Source organism: Taeniopygia guttata, chromosome 2 (assembly GCF_048771995.1).
Source record: "Taeniopygia guttata chromosome 2, bTaeGut7.mat, whole genome shotgun sequence".
In the NCBI taxonomy this organism is placed as follows: Eukaryota; Metazoa; Chordata; class Aves; order Passeriformes; family Estrildidae; genus Taeniopygia; species Taeniopygia guttata.
This window is the reverse complement of record NC_133026.1, coordinates 121,711,876-121,729,085: the sequence shown is the minus strand read 5'-3', so window position 1 is coordinate 121,729,085 and position 17,210 is coordinate 121,711,876. Positions and strand designations below refer to the sequence as shown.

The window sequence follows — 17,210 nt, the reverse complement described above, 5'->3', positions numbered from 1 at the left end:
CTGAGTGAACCTGCCTGTGTCTGGCTTAATGTAAATCTCCACCATCTTCAGCCTGGCAAGTTGTCTTTTGGTTGGGCTTTTTTTTTTTTTTTTTTTTTTTTTTTTTTTTTTTTGGTGGGGAGGGGGGTGTTATGTTTGCGATCTCTGCCTTGGTACCTAAGGAGGAAGAGGAGGAGGAGGAGGGTGTGTTACTGAATGGTGGCTAAAGCCTCCTCGGGACGGCGCTGAGGTGAAACAGGCTGAACCCGACTGATGTGGCTCCTCTCTCGGTTGGACCCAGTGCCCTAAGCAGCCGATGAGAGACCCCCGGCCGCCCAGCTCGCAGGTAACAAAAGAAATACCAACCCGTGTGTTTTCTGCTGCCGCTGCTGGGGAGGCTGTGGGGTTGGGGGGGGGGGGGTAGCGGGGGGGAAGAAGATGCAGCAGGGGAGGAGTGGAGGGGCACCGCCGTAAGTTGGCATCGGATGGGGGCAAAGTTTATTAGCAATTTTGTAGGAAATTTCATGTCAGGAAAGACGGGGAAGCAGGGACGCGTCTGCCATTAGCCGCCGTGATGGGAAGGGATGCACTTGATTATGGCACGAGCAGTTAGAGCAGGAACCAAACTGCGGCTCGCTGTTTATGAGCTTTTTTTTTTTTTCTTTTTTTTCTTTTTTTTTTCTTTTTTTCTTTCTTTTTTTTTTTTTTTTTTGGTCTGTTGGCTGTCTTTTTTAAACACACCTTAGCCCTCGGTTCAAAAAAAAAAAAAAAATGGGTGCCTGTCCCGCAAAACAACCACCACTCCCTTTCAAAAAATCTCAGAAAGGCTTCGCTGAAAGCAATCTCCGACCCTGCCCGCGAGAGCCTTTCCTACGGAGCGGCTCGGCGCGGCACGGCACGGCACGGTATGGCACGGCACGGCACGGCACAGCGGGGATGCCGCGGGCTCCGCCGGCGTCCGGCCGGCAGCCGCCCGCAGGCAGCGGCAGCCGCGCATCCCCGCACCCCCGCCAGCGGTGCCGCTCCGCGCCGAGCCGAGCCGAGCCCAGCCCAGCCGAGCCGAGCCGGGCCGGGCCGGGCCGGGCCGGGCCGCCTCCCCGCGCCGCGCGGCGAAACTGACAGAGCCGCGGAGCGCGCTCCTAACGGGCTCCTCTTCCTCCTGCTGCCGGAGCCGGCAGCCAGCGGCGCGGTCGCCCTGCACACACACACACACATACACACAACACACACACACACCCGCACGGCCACCCTGCCTCTGCTCCTGAGAAACCTACCTGCCAAAGAAAGGGGGGCAGAAGGAGGGGGGGGAGAGGGGGAAAAAGCACCCCACAACCTTCTCCTGTACACACGCACGCAGTCAGGGTCCCCATTGCCCTGCTGGCATCACCCCCCTCGCCCGAAAGCGAAAGTTTCAGAGGCCGAGGGGGGTAGAGATGAGGAGGAGAGGAAAGGAGGGTGGGAGAGCAGAATGTGCCTTCAAAAGGCACCTCAAAGTTTTGGGGGGACCGAGCTGCGAAAGAAGAGTGCGAGCTCTAAAGGGGCTGGCTAGGGATGACTTCTGACAGCCGTAACGTCTCTCCTAATCTGACAGTATTCCCCCCTCCCCGAGCTCCCTAGAAAAAAAAAGAGCGAAATGAAAAGTGGGGGGCATCCCCCGAAGCTCTTCTCAAAAGCGAGCAGGGTCCTCCACTTAATCTGAAAGTTACAGCCCGAAAGAGAAAAAAAAAAAAAAAAAAAAAAAAAAAAAAAAAGAAATCCACAGCCCCAAACCAAAACAAAAAAAAAAAATTACACAAACAAAACGTAACCCCCGGAATAAAAGAGAAAGGCAGTAAGAGAAAGAAAGAAGGGAGAGAGAAAAAGCAGCCCCTCCTTCCGAAATGAGAGCAAATACTGTACCTAAAAGTGGGGAAACAGGCAGAAAAAGGGGGGAGAGAGAGAGGGGAGAGGTACATGGGATCTGGGGATGTGAGTGTGTGTGTGTGTATGTGAGAGAGAGAGAAAGAGGCACAGAGAGAGGGGGAGAGAGAGAGAGAGCGAGAGCGAAATATCAAAGATTGTGCAAGATCAGCCTGGAAAGATAATCGATACTCGACCTAAATTTAACACAAACTACTCAATAAAAGTTAAAGAAAAAACTTACTTTCCATTTCCCCTCGCAGTTCCTACTGGATCTTCGCCTCTCTTTTTTGTTTTGCTTTATTTACTTAACAGCTGATCACATCCAAGTAAACGAGAGAAGGTTCATTAAAAAAATAATAAAAAAAAATAATCCTCCAACTTTATTGGGTGAAAATAAAAATGATTGAGCAAGAAGTGGGGGGCATGGAGCGGTCCTTTGGGGTCCGGGAGTTGTTAAAGCATGTGCCGACCGCGGTCTCGCTGTTTGGTTGTGAAGGGGTTGGGAAAAGGAGGAAAGGAAATGAAAATCCGATATGTCTTTATTCTGCTAATTATTATCGTTTTAGCCCTGTTTAAAAAAATGGCTGATTAAGTTGAGTGCGCATGTCTTTGTGTGTCTATTCCCGATATGCACTCTGGGAATGAGAGAGAGAGAGAGAGGGAGAGAGAGGGGAGAGAGAGAGAGAGAGGAGAGAGAGTAAAGAGAGCGAGGGAGAGGGAGAGCGAGGGAGAGGAGAGGGAAGAGGAGAGGGAGAGGTGTAATTAGTGAGGTGATCAACATTCTCCGGGCTGCAAATGACGCGCAGCCCCGGAGCCGGGGAAGCCGGAGCTGCCGCGGCTGCCGGGGGCTCGCCGGGGCTGCGGGAGCCACAGAGCCAGCCCAGAGAAGAAGGGGCAGCAGAAGGGAGCTCATGGATACAAACACAAGTCTGCAAACTTCATTAGTAACACAGACACACACGCACAGGCACACAAAGTAGATGGCTAGGGAAAATTAGGAAAAAAAAAAAAAAAGAAAATAAAAGAAAAGGAAAAAAAATAAAGGAGAGTGGCAGACTTGCTCTTTTAACTGTTCAGAAACTTAAAAAGAAACGTGTCCAAATTAATTATTGCATCAGGGAGATATTTCTGTCTGTCTGTCTGTTAATCTCTTAAATTTTCTCTCTTTTAATGGGGATTTAATGAAAAAAAAATTGCATCCCATTTTTTCAATGGGCTAATGAATGTATGACACATCTGCAAAAGGAAAGGTAATATATCTAGGATAGGGAACAACTACCCATACGGAGAAAAAGACGGATTTATTTACACATGTGCACACAAATGCACACATGTGCACATTCACATCCTATATCGTATTTACACATGTGCACATACAGTCAACACACACACACAGTCACACAAAATATAGGACACTTTATTTGTTGACCACCATGTAATTGCTTGGAGATACCAACAAAGTAAAAAGCAAAGCCTTACAGAATATACAATAACAACTGTAAACAGTCTTATCAAAATGAAGTAAATATCAGCCCAAGGAAAGGGTCTCTTTGCACACAATCCAGGCTTTATGCATATACATGCATCATCTTCCAGTTTCCCTGCAAGTATTGATATTTTATTAATATTTTATCTGCTGTATTTTACCAGACATATTTCATTCTTGAGGGGAGGGGGGCTCACTATTATGATGAAAAGTAGGGTAAAATGTACAGATGTCATTATAAATCGGAATCTTCTACAAATATTTTCCTGTGTGGGATTTAAGAAGATTGCTTCTCATTTGAAAATCTAATTATCTTAACCTAATACTGCAGATGTGAATATGACTGACACTTTCATTAAAAGATAATTAACTAAAACTAGGAATAGACATACTTTAAAATACCCCCTACTGAAGATAAAAACATGACTATTCAAAGAGCATCCGAATACACCGCAGGAACACGTGCAGATTTTTGATAATGCTATTCCAGAAATGGGTATACCAGAAATGGTCACTAAGTCACAGTAACATGCAGGAGATATTTACAGTACCAAGGACCCCGCGCAGGTGAACCGTAACCTTAGAGCTGACAAGCCTTTGAAGTTCGTGATTCCTGCGATACACATCAAAACCTTGTCTTAGGCCTTAAACACTAAAAACCAGCAGGAAGGTTTTATCACAACCTTCCATTAAAAGCACACATGCACAACAACAACAAACCAGCAAAAACCAGGATGGCAGAAATATACACCTCTCTGGGCCCTAAGCCTCCTGCTCCAGGAGAACATTTTGCAAGTGCTGGAACTAACTCTAATAGGAAAATCCCCACCTGATGATGAATTAAGGCTGCCCTTAAGGAAACACAGGCCACTGTCAGGGAACTGAGTGTCTAAAAGCAGATGTTTAAGGTCAGAGTGAAGGTCCTGATAGTTTTGAAGGAAGAAAAAAGAAAAAAAGGTTTTTGGAAAGGGAAAACAAAAAGTATTAAAAAAAAAAAAAAGAAAAAGAAAAAGAAAAAAAAATCCACCAAAACAAACCACTACCCTGAAAGTACAGTTATTCAGAAAATAGGAATCTGCAAATAAAGCAGGGGAGGACCCCTACCACAATCCAGAGAAACCTTACTTTAAACTTCAGGAAAATCTTCAAGATTCGAACTTAAGGGAAAAGCCAGGGGCATTGGAGGGTTAGTGAGAGCAACTTTGTTGCTTTTCCAAGCCTTACCTATGCATTGCACCAGCTCATCAATGAAAAAAGGAGTAAGCCTATATATGCAGATTTCCACAGGTACTGTGCCCTGTCAGTGAACTTAATAAGGAAAACTAGCGATATTCTGCATTGTTGTTTACACGGTGGGAAAAAAATGCAAACAAAGACTGAAAATGAAATCTCTGAAACCTGTTTACAGTTATCAGATTGAGGGAGTATGATGGAAAGAGGGCTTTTAGGTTTAAATGGTAGACGAAACGGAACTCTGAGATAGAAGGATGCATTGTCCATTCAAGTGCATGCCTGAAGGATGGCAACACATTTCCTAAGACCGAAGACAATTAAATACAATGTGATGAAGAAACACCTGAGAACAATACATCTATTTCAAATTCAAGTGAAGAAACACGTATACTTAATGTCACGGAAGAATAAGGAAACGAAGATAATTTAGTTTTAAAGTCGTTCCCCCCCCCCCGCCCCGCACTTCCCCCCACCTCTTTTATTCCTAGTGCTTTTTTCCTGGTGAAACATCAATATCATTAATGTCATTAATGTCAAAACACCAAACGTCAGAACAGTCAAGTCATTCTTTTTTGGCTGTAGATTTTTCCCCCCTTTCTCTCGTCTTGGAGGGGGATATAGGTTTATGGTGTTCTTGAGTTACAGCTAAGGAACAAAGGAGGGGGGAATAAGGCAGGAATTGCGACAGGAGAGTCTACATTTTTCAGGGTTTCTTCTGTCACTGTTTACTGTCCATCCGAACAGTTTAAACCTCTCTGTTTCTCTGTCTCTCCCGCTTTCTCTCTCCCTAAAAATAGTACCTATCGAGGGGGGGTGGGGGGGGCGGGGGGAAAAAAAGGCACTACGGGATGTTAACAGTTTAGAAGGAACCCGGGGATCGCCACGTAGATAGGAAAAATCGAAGAAGGTTAATTCCGGGAGGCAGCAGCAGCAGGTTTGTGGGATGTGATAAGAGCGGAGCGCAGCGCGGGCTGGGGGCGGCAGGCGCGGGGACCGGCGCGGCCGCGGTGCGGTGCGGGGCTCCCGGCGGCGGCGGGCGGGCTCCTGGCGGCGCGGCCCGGCCCGGCCCGGCCCGGCTCCCGCTCCCACTCCCCTCTCTCCTCCCTCTCTCGCTCAGCTGATTGCCCCCGAAGAGTCTCGCCTAACCTCTCAGCTCCTCTCCTCTGGTCTCGATGGACCCCCCGCCCACCTCCCCCGAACTTCTCCTGCAGGCACCGTTACATATTTTGGGTTTTTTCTAGCCTCCTGTTGAAACCACAAAAAGCTCTTGATAGTGACGTTACATTTGAAAGAAAAGGAAGGGGAGAAAAAAACTCAAAAACCGCTGCCTTTTCTGTCCTTTACCATCTCCAGCCTTAGCCCTAAGGAAAACTTATTGGCCTGGGTGAGATGGAGCTGATGGGGGCCAAAGCCCGACACTGACCATTCTTTAATAGACAAAGAAATCGTAGCCCAAACCGGGCTCTGTTACACCACGTCTCCCCGTCAAGCTCATTTCACTCCCTAAATCTGTGCTGCGGACACACAGGGGCACAAGGATCTGCATAATTACAGACATAGCCGTTTCCCTCTTTAATAAACCGACATAATTCCCTAATAAGCGTTCCCTTCCCCCACCTTCTCCTCTCCCCAGACCCCAACCCAAGGGAAAGGGGATCCATGTCTTTTTACTGCGTTCCCTAAGTCTATAGATGAGCTCAGTTTGAAACGAGGTATTACAAGATTTCAGTGTTACAGACCCTTTATCTGAGCTACAGACACTTTCAGATCCCCAGCCCCCACCTCCTCTCCTTTTTGTTGTCTCTTCTCCTCCCGGGGGCTATTTGACAAAGGCAGTGTGTTAACTAACATTTTTGTTTAACTCAGCAACTTCTTTTCAAAACATACTTAAACCTGATAGCAATCTCTTGTACTTTTTTCTTTCCTTTTTTTTTTTTTTTTTTTCCCGAGATGAAATTGACTCTGAACCCAAAGCATTTGGCTATTATTAATAATTTCTTTCTTTGCAGGTATCATATATACGAATCTTTTGTTAATTTACAGCGCTCTTCCCCGCCACCCCCCATGCCCCGCAAAACATTCCACTACACACTTAAAACGGGAGGGGGGATTGGGGGGGAGGGGGGCACGAGGAGAAGAGGGAGGAGGGAAAGAAAACAAAAATCCCACTCTGATTCCTGGAAAGTTTTGTTCGAAAAAGAAATAAAACAACAATAACATACTGCATTTCAATTCTGCCTTCACTGCCCCAGATTTGGCATTCACCTACTGAAAGTGCGTCTAACGAGCAGTGACCTTAGAGAGAAATCACAGCCGAATAGTATAGACATCTCGCTGAGATTTTGAGCTAAATAGTGCCGATCCCGATTGGCTTTTTCTTCTTGCTATTTTGGCTGGAGCCGTACAAAAACGCGCACCCGGACATTACTATAAATAAAAGCCTTCCAGGTCTAAGTCTGCTGCCGGCGTTTCCTCCGGAGCCTTAACAGCCCTTTTTCAGCTCCTTTCTTGGGCAGATCGCGGGGATTAAATGCCCTGAACCTGAGCTCCTGGCCTTGGATGGGAAGGGAAAGAAAAAGGGAGAGGGAGAGAGAGAAAGGAGAGGGTGAAGGAGCCAGGCGCCCTCTGGGCTTTCAGAGGTCAGCGCTTTGACAGTGCTCTGACCTCCCTCCCCTCCCGGCAACCACCCCAGTGTTTATAAACAAAAACAGTCAGGACTAGCCCCAAACAATAGCAATTCACCAACTTCACAGGCACTTCACCAGCTCTTATGCAAATAAAGGAAAACGACCGCTTACCACCGCTCCCCCCCATCCCCTCCAGAAAGCCCAAGAGCATATTTCCAGCAGTGATATATCCAAGGGAAAAATTTTACGTTCTATCCTGGAAAAGGACAAAAAGGGACTTCAGAAATAAAACGGTTCTGGTAGAAAGACAGACAAAAAGGAGGAAAAGCCGATAAAACTACCGATCTTACTGCAGAAAGAGGAAAGTTATGAAATATTTATACCTAAATCCAGCAATCCGCACTGCCAATAAAACAGGAATCTTTGTTGTGTAGACAATATGCTAAACTACCTCTGCGACAAACAGCGATTATAAAGCAACCAGAAAAAGTTATTTTCGCCCAAGGAGCCAAGTTTTCAAAGAAAACGTGTGGATTTTACAGCTAAATAAAAGCCACCACCTCTGTGTTATCCGTAAAAACTACACATAAATTAAAAGCACCGTTAAAAGAAAAAAAAACCTTCTAGCAAGCAAGCAGTACATCTGATCTGACTTACCAAAAAAAAAAAAAAAGTATAATTAAAACCATCTTTAATTACAAAAAGCAGCAAGCGAAAAGTAAATGAATCAATGATTTCTCCCCAAAATATTGTCCGCCAAGGTATAGAAATGACAGTTCTATAGTCCTGCATTAAAGCATAACTGAAACCCCACAATTCAAGAATTCATTACGCAAGATGGAAAAAAAAAAAAAAGTAAAAGGGAAAAAAAAAAGATCCTAATGATTTTAAAACTTTTGTTTAAAAAATGATGAAGATCAGGAAAGGTTGGAGGAAAAGTTAAAGGAAATATACCTCAAGAGAAAAAAGACCATCTCCTTTTCTTCTTTGTCTATCAGTCTCCAGTTAAAGCATATGGAAAATGTTTTCAAAATGCCTAGATTTGGCACATTGTCATTGCAAAGAGAGGAGCGCAGTGATGCTGTTATAGAAAATGGGAAATAAATTCAGGATTGGGTGCTGCCTCCTTCAATGCGGATTTATCTAAGTTTAATTTAATATTCCGCAATCACTCTATGATCGCATATAATTCACCAAGATTTTTAAGGGCTTTGCCTAAATATGTTGACCACAGGCACAAAGTAATTTTGTCAGATTATTTCCTTCTTTTATTTGTATTTATTTTTCTCATTAGAAACACTTTAAATTGCAATTGTAAATAGTAGAAACGATGGAATGTTAGGTTTGGGGTGAACAAACGCTCAGAGAAGGCATTAGCTTTATTAAAATCATTCCAAACGTAAAATCAAAAAGCACAAAATGGTTGTTTGTAAAACACTAAACCTTTAATCGATTTATTGGCATTCTAATCGATTAGATAAACGGAAATCTATAATAAACATAAAAGCATTTAAAATATTTTTCTCTCATTTATAAACAAAACTTTTCAGTAGAAAAAAATTATTATCAAACGACTAACAGGAAATTCTTCAGATATCAAATTACGATAATAAAATTATTTCCACATGGAAAGGGATAATGACAATGATGATAGTAATTATAATAATGAATAATTCAACAGCCCTTTGACATATATGGAAGAGCCTGGTTCAAAAACAGCTTTTGAAGGGGGCTACTTTTAGGGGATTTTTTAAATAAAATTGAAATTTGAGGCTGAAATGCTTATATTAAGTGACAGTTTAGATGCATGTGGTTAAATTACATTATTTTTTTCCCTGCAGTTTTTAAGGCAGAACTGTTCTCTTTGACATCACCTCTTAAATTAAGTTACCTCTTAATAGTGGTATGTAAATATATAAGCTACCCCTGAATTTACTGGGGGGGAATTTTGTCTCCACACCAGGGCGATGGGAATGGGGACTTTTCACTTTACAATTTAAGCAATTTGCCTAGCTGGCAGAGTACCTTCCAGATTACAGAAAAATTGTGCGAGCAATAATGTATTTGACCACTTAAGTGAAAGAACACAATTTATTTAGGGGTGGAGGGTGGGGAACTGCAAGCCGGAGAAATGCAGCAATCAGCTTGTGGCATTCTGGCTGCGCGAAGAGGAAGTGTTGCTGTAACGGGTATTATGTTTATTTGATAAAGAAAATCAATGAAAGTGGCTGTAAAGTAGTTAGTGAGGCGTGTGTTTGGGACTCGGGTTGAATAGTGACTCCAGCGGTCTGGTCGATGAGCTCTAAGAGCTCTGGAAATCTAACCTAACCCTCTGAGTGAGCTCTCTCTCACTCACTGCTGCACCTTCCCCAGGCTGGGAGACTTCAGTCCTTGTCTCCTCCCTCCGTCTCCTTCCCTCTCTCCCCACATCCCTCCCTCTGTCCCTCCTTCCCTCTCTCCTAGTTTTCCGCTCCTGCTTTCCTTCTTCCCATCCACTCCAACTGTTCCCTCTCCCAGGTATATTCGCTCCCCTCAATCAGTCCCATTCTCTTTCTCTCCCACTTTCATTCTCTCCCCCCATCTCTGCCGTAGCTGTTTCGTCCCGGTCCAGCTGGTTCTCTAAGTTTCCTTGTACTTTTGAAGCCTTTCTCTTTAATTCTCTTCTTCTCCTCTCGGGTATAAGTATTCCTAAGGCTTCTTCCAGCCTTTTTCCTATCTGTCTTCACCAGCCAAATTTATCTCTTATTTTGGATTGGTTCCTCTGGACATGTGCTATAATAGTAATTATCCCTACTCATTTCCCTTTCACACACCCATGCTGAAGGGATGAGCACACCATGCTCTTTCCACAGCTGAAATATTTTAGACATTGGCTAATCTTCAGTGGTGCTTTACTTCAGACCTTCTGCAGCTATTACCCCCTTTTCTCCCGCTATTCTTCATTCCCTCCAACTTACAACAGAAATGTTTCTCCTCCTTCTTTTCATTTCCTACTTTACAATTTCCTTTGGGGTTTCTAAATAGTAGTATGTCTTTTGCATTTCCCTACCCCCATCTCCTTCACTGTCTCACTTCAGCTATTTTGTTTACCCGGTTGCTTAGAGGAATATTTCTTTCCTTAACAAGTTTATCTCCCTGTCTTTCAGTCTCAGCCTATTAAAAAAAAAAAAAAAAAAAAAAAAAAAAAGAGAAAAAGAGAGAGAGACCGAGAGAGTGGGAAAAAAGTTCAGCTCTTTTCAGCGAACTAACTTGGTTTCAAACTTCTGGTTTGGATTATGTGTCATTATCTATTTTCCCTTATCGTATCCCCCGTTGCCCTCCCCACCCCTCAGTCGCTAATAACATCTTCAGTGTGGTCAATGTTAAATATGGCAGATCTCTGAAAAATGCCTCCTCTCGAGTTCTCTGCTGGAATTCATTACCCGCCCCACTCTTCCCATCGCCCGGTGTCCGCGGAGCCCCGCGGAGCCTCCGGCGCGGCCGCGGGCATGCGGAGCGGCCGCTCGCCGCCGCCGGGCAGCGCCCCCGAGCCGCGCACGCCGCGGCAGCGCCGGCGGGAGCGGCCACGGGCGCTGCGCTCCGCCGGGGCCCCGCGCCCGCCGCGGGAGCAGCGACGCCTCCGGCGGGGGCGGCCCGGGCGGGGCGGGGGCGGGGGCGGCCGCTGCGGGCCGGCAGGTGCGCGGGTCCCGCTCCGCGCCCCGCGCTGCGAGCGCCGGATGCCCCGCGCTGCGAGCGCCCCGCTGGCGGCGGCAGCATCCCCTCCGCGGGAGGTGCCCGGCTTTCCCAGCCAGTCTACCTGCCCTTGTTTGTCTGGGGCAGGAGGTGGGGTTTGGAGTCTGGCTCTTCTTGCTATTTTCTTTTTTTCCTCCTTTCCTCCACACTTTCTTTCTTTCTTTTATTTTTTTTTCCCCTTTTCCCTTGCTGTGTCCTGATTGTCTGGAGTGGGATCTAGATGAGGGATCCCCCCTGGCGAGGTCACTCATGTGCTGCTGGCTGTGACACATGCTACGTGTGTCGCCTTTGTATGGTCCTGGTTGGGCCACATACACTTAGCCTGCAGTTTAAGGATTTGCTTTCGTGTGTGTAGTGAGTGCTGGAATAAAGCAGGATTTCAAAGGGTACCACTAGAGTTGACATTTCAGGCCTGCTCTGGGTTTTATATAAACCTTAACCAGAGGAAACAATTGTTCCAGGTTAAATGGCCCTAAACTTTCCTTTGTTTCATTAATTGGGATCTTCTGTTTAGTTCTTGTGACAATTCTTTTAAAGAAGCCGGAGGAATAAATCTGATTCATTAATTTCTTCCATACTGACTGAAAGATTTTCGCTGTTTTACACATGGTTGGAGTTATGTTTAGACTTACTTCTTGTCTTTAGGTTACACACATGAAGTGAACAGAGGGGGCTTGATCCTGCCAGTCCCTTCTCGAGTGAGTAAAACATAGGTCTGTCTCGTTGTTAGAAACCCCCACTACCATCAGGGCCTCTGTTTGGCGTGATATCTGATAAAATGATTTTACCTATTCCAGGCCCCCATAAGGCTACCCAAAACAAATGTCATATACTTCTGATTTTCCAAAAACATGCTCTGTTTTTTAGCTAAGCCTCTAGTAATTTAACTTTCTTTTTTGCTTAAATGTGCTTGAGAGAGGAATGATAGACTTTACATTAAATATTTCATAGTACTGACAGAAGCACAAATGGAAATTAGTATTTTTTACAGTTTCAGAGAAAATGCAATGCACAAACAAGGCAAACAATATAATCCAGAAGTTTTATTAATTAAAACCCAGTGTAGGAGCGCACATTTTACAAATTTTTGCCTGGGAACATGGATGCTTAAATTCTGTCAATATCTCCATCACCTCTGAAATTATTGCTCACCTATATCCACAGTGACCCCAAATTGTCAGAGAGAAAGCCTGCCAGTTGTAAATCCACACGGGGCTACAACAGGATTGCAATTTATTATAAAGCAGAAATGTTACTGAAGGCAAAATTGGTGCCTATTCCCAAGTCCGCACCTGAAAGGAACACATTTTCCAGAAATAAAGATGTTACAGAGGACTGTTTAATAATATTTTTTCATGAGATAGCATCATCATATTAGGTAGACTATATTTTTTCTGGATTTTAACCAACTGTGAATGTTTTGTTAAAAATTGTTTAAAAACAACAGGGACAACTGAAATTCAATACCACCTTGAAAAGATTAAAATATTTACTTAGGTTGCAGACTTTGTGCATGACAGTACATTATAGAATAGTCAGGATAGATACTTTTTCCTTCTTTCCCCAAAAGGATCTGGCTTGGTATAATATTCTTGCTTCCCACTGGAATGATGTTAATGAGTGAAAAAAATATTCTTGATTTAATGTAAAAGAGGAAATGAAGGACTGTTATAAAACTAAATTTAAAAGTATGTTTTAATACTCTGGAAAAAAAATACAGAATAGATGTATTTTGCAGGGAGATATTATATGCCATGTGGAGAGAGCTTATTTAAAACAAGTGTGTCTGTACATTCCTTCAGAGAAGAGTGTGCACGGTGAGAGTCATAGGATTTTTGTTCTATATTTCTACTTACTTTTACGAGAAAATATTTGTAATATAAGATATGCATAAAAAAATTCAAAGAGCATCTGAAATTTATTAAAATAAATTAAAAAATTTAATATGCTACTGATTATGAAGAAGCGTTTGTAAAACACCTAATTTCTAAAATAAACTTGTGAATCTAAAAAGGTGCTAACCTGCATACACAATGTGGACAACTTTCCCCTTTCAATTAATTTCTAGTGTCAGGAGGAATAAAAATTAACACCAGAAAAGTATTTCACTCTTTTTTTCTTATGCTCCTTTAAAATTATCTCTTCACAGAGACATCCTGAGAAATTAGAAGTACCCTAGGAATCAGTATTTTTAGCAAATAATTATTTTGAAAATGAATATATGTGCCATTTTCCTTTGTTTCTTCAGTAGATAATTGTGAGTATTGTAATCAGTAAAAAGGGAATAAAAACTAAGTGTAAAACACATTGTAAGGCAACAAATAGATGCTTCTATATTTACAGTAAGATATTTGTATTTTCTTTTAGTAGGAAGCCTTCATAAATTATTAAATCACACTTGATCAAGTTAACAATGGAGTTAACTACAAGCAGGTAAAATGCTGTTTTCTGTGTAAGATTCATACTTGAACCCGTCAGACACTTCATATCTCTATGTGTTTTTCATTAACATAACATTATTCAAACTTTTATTTTGAGATTATTATGGTGAGTAAAACATATTTGTCTGTGTGTTTATATTCACCAACACATATAATCAACTGATCTGTTCCTGTTTCATACAAAAATACTTGTGTAGAGTTATATATTTAGAAGCATAGAAAGGTCTGCTCAGTGTTTGGTTTTGGCACAGTAATTAAGGTGTCAGGATTCAGATATGCTTTAGTGCTGAACATTCAAAATTTAGCATTAGAGCCCCTGGTTCATCTACAACAGGATGGATACTGTGTTTATAGAGTTCATTTTTGACCTTACCTGAGTAAGTACTTTAAGTTAAAGTATGAGATGCACCTAGAGGGGTAATACATTGAGTTTAATAGGAAGACAGTTAATAACCTTTTTTCATCCTCATGCACTATCAATCATGGCTGTCACCAGTCTGCTGAATCAAAGCAAAAGTGTTCTTCACAGATGACTGATTAGAAACGCAAAATCACAAGATCCATCTTCATGGTCACTTTTATTATAGTCATTTTTAAACTGACAGCAACCTGCTCAGTTTCAGCACACTGGGCATCACAAATAGTGTCACTCAGTGCAGCTAAGCATGAGAAGATGTTGGCTGGATTATACTTAAAAATAATTAGGCCCAAAGCCTTCTGTGGAAGCAAGAAAAAGGATTTTTGTGGTTCTAGCCCCATCTTTTTAATACCAGCAGTAGCCTATGCTTTTATAGTAGGTTACTATTGGAAAATGTTTTCACCCTTCCACTCTTCAAGTGAATAAATCAGTTTTGGTGGCCCTTGGATACTTTTTGTTGGTAATGCAACCAATGAGTTTTCATAGAAGCCCTGTAAGCAGAGGCTTAACATTGCATACTGCTATTTGTACAGTGCTGTGATGAACTGCTGGTTTCCAGCCTTCTGAGGAATATTGCAAAAGCTAATTACCTTGTTAACTAGATTTGTTTCAATAACATTGTCCTCTGTTCAAATAAACTAGTGAACAGTTCAACAGTTTAAGGTTATTTATAAATTGAATGGGCTTCAGCAAATTTAAAATCAAAATGGTGTAGGTGAGAGGGGGAGGGAGAGACGGAACACTGGTACTGCAAGTTGTGCTCTGTTCTTTTGTGTTTCTGGAATATGGTGAAATCTAATTTAAGTATAGGTATTAGGTAATGCTGAAAAATGAAAGCTGGTTTGTTTGGAAGTGTTTTGTTTGATTAGTTTTTGGGTTTTTAAGAAATATAAATTGCTATAGCCTTGAAATGGTGCCTTTCCTGTGTGAAAACTGTAAGATTGTTTCCTTAATGTAAATAAAATCCTTTCCCTCTACTTAATGCTGCTTAACATGAGTAAGAAAATAATAGATTCTGATTTGGAATTTTGATTCAAGGACTGTTGGAGTGAGAAGACAGCCAAGACTAATTTTGAAATTAGGTGGAAGCTAAATAGGCCTCCCTCAAAACTCTTCAAAATCTTTACTGGTTTTTAAAATTTAAATTACACTTCATCTTGTGAACAGAAAATAACATATTGCACCAGCTGAGCATCATTTCAGAATTATCTTTAGAATTGCAGTGAAATTGTGCTCTGGTTTGCCACTTAACTTTAACCCCCAAAAGGTAGTCTTAATAGTAAGCCTGATTTATGTAGCTGTGATTCCTTTAATACAGTCCATAGGACTCTAAGCTCTGTATATCTAAAACTTTCCTTTAAAACACGTTTGGTAACTACAAGTGATTTCAGTGGGCTGCAGTGTCGGACCTTTTTTGCAGTGCCCCTTCCCATCCTTCTCTCTTAAACTGGAGGGCAGGACTTTGGTCAAGTAGGGCTCTTCCAAAAGGAAATGCACTTCATTTCCACCCTCAGACCTCACTCTCGCTTTTAGCACCTGGCTACAGGCACACACACACACACACACACACACACACAGTCACACACACACACACACACACACAGAGTCACACACACACACACACACACAGAGTCACACACACATGCAGTCACACACACAGTCACACACAGTCTCACACACACACAGTCACACACACACACACAGTCTTACACACACACAGAGTCACACACACAGTCACACACACACACAGAGTCACACACAGTCACACACACACACACACACACACACACACACACACACACACACAGTCACACACAGAGAGTCACACACTCAAAGGAAATGTTTGCCTTCACAAGCTTGCAAACACACAAAAAGAACATGCTACATATATGTTTTTAACACTGGCATGCAATCACTGCTGCCTGGATAGGTATGCTGAAACATGAATATCAAGCTAATCATGTCAGGAGAATATCTTTATTTAAAGTATCTTTAATAGTTTTGTAATATTTCCATGTACTAAAGAGACTGAAGAAGGAAAGCCGGAAGCAAAGTAGGCAGCTTTATGTCCAGTTGAGATTCACATGCTCTGCAAACACTTTGGTTCCCCTCTTTCCCCCACTTAATGATTATCTTAGGGACATAATTAGCATTGATAATATGGTCCTACACACAGAAACTCAATTTTTGAAGTGGTTTTAACATGCATCTCTATTTTCTGATGAAAAATTGATACACTAATGCTGACTGACATCTGTCTAAAAATAAGAGGCTAAGTATGTCTGAATTTAAATTTCTGAGCATTAATCAAAATCCAAGCAAGCAAAGAAATTAGCCCTGTCTACTGATAGATAATATAATTGTATTTTAATAATTATGCTTTTGGGGGGAAGACAATATTTTTTCCCCATTAGATATTTTAAATAGTATATTCTAGACATAAATGGCTAATTATTCCTGTGCACTTTTCTGCATAGTAAGAACATATTCTAAAGAAATCCTGAGATCTGGAAGTATAACTATGTGCATTAAAAAGAAAATGCTACAAATGCTTTCTAGTTTCAGGTACAAAAGTTCTTTCTACTAGATATTAAATAATACTAATCTACTTCCTAGGTTTGTTTTTTACCCATTTAACATTTTAAGACAGTCTGGAAAAGGTGATCGCTATAGCTTAACTTAAGCACATTGTAAATCCATGCATCTAAAAAAATGAGCATAAAAGGATGAGGAATACTAAGAAATTTTGTGGTTTTTTTTTTTCCTGTCACAATGAAAGGAGACACAGGTAATAATTATTAAAATATTTTTAATTATCTTAAGGAAACAGCTACATCAAACTGACTTTGTAAACTTTTGGAATGCATTTGTTGTTTTATTCTATATGCTGCATCTTCCCCAGAATGTATTGTTTATTGTATGCTTACTTCCTGTCAGTACACTTGCTTATCCAGAATATTTATTATATATTAGGATATAGCACAGAGTTAACTTTAAAAGGGTAGGATTTTTAGAAATTAACTTTGAATTAACTATTTTTCCAACTACAATTCTATCTATCAGTCCTTATAAGACATGACTGAAGTAAGTACTAAGGATTGAGGAAATGTTGCAGCACAACAATTATAACATGCTTGAGTACTGAATCCCTATAAATATTTGGTAAGATTTACCAATATGTAATTTACATAACAAATAAGTAAAGGAATTTGCATCTACTTTAGTGATTACTAATATAATTGGTGGTAAAAAATACTTAATGTGTAGGCACATGCACGGAAGACAGTAGCTGAAATACAGCATAACATTTTATCTTAAAAATCAGATTTACCCAACTAAATAGGCCAAACAGTACCTGGAAGGTTTCTCTTTCCAAGTACACTTATCATAAG

At 41.8% G+C, this 17,210-nt stretch overlaps 1 protein-coding gene and 1 long non-coding RNA gene across 3 annotated transcripts in view; one reads left to right on the top strand and one right to left on the bottom strand.

Moving 5' to 3' along the window:
• Positions 1-2,539, bottom strand: part of ZFHX4 (zinc finger homeobox 4) — a 149,090-nt gene extending 146,551 nt beyond the window's left edge. For both annotated transcript variants that reach the window (XM_030266348.4, XM_072924775.1), the window contains exon 1: positions 2,123-2,539. The gene's annotated coding sequence lies outside the window, so the exon portion shown is untranslated. The remainder of the gene's footprint in view (positions 1-2,122) is intronic.
• Positions 89-17,210, top strand: part of LOC115493923 (uncharacterized) — a 31,289-nt gene continuing 14,167 nt past the window's right edge. Inside the window, exon 1 of the long non-coding RNA XR_004367130.3 lies at positions 89-325. This is a non-coding gene — a long non-coding RNA (uncharacterized lncRNA). The remainder of the gene's footprint in view (positions 326-17,210) is intronic.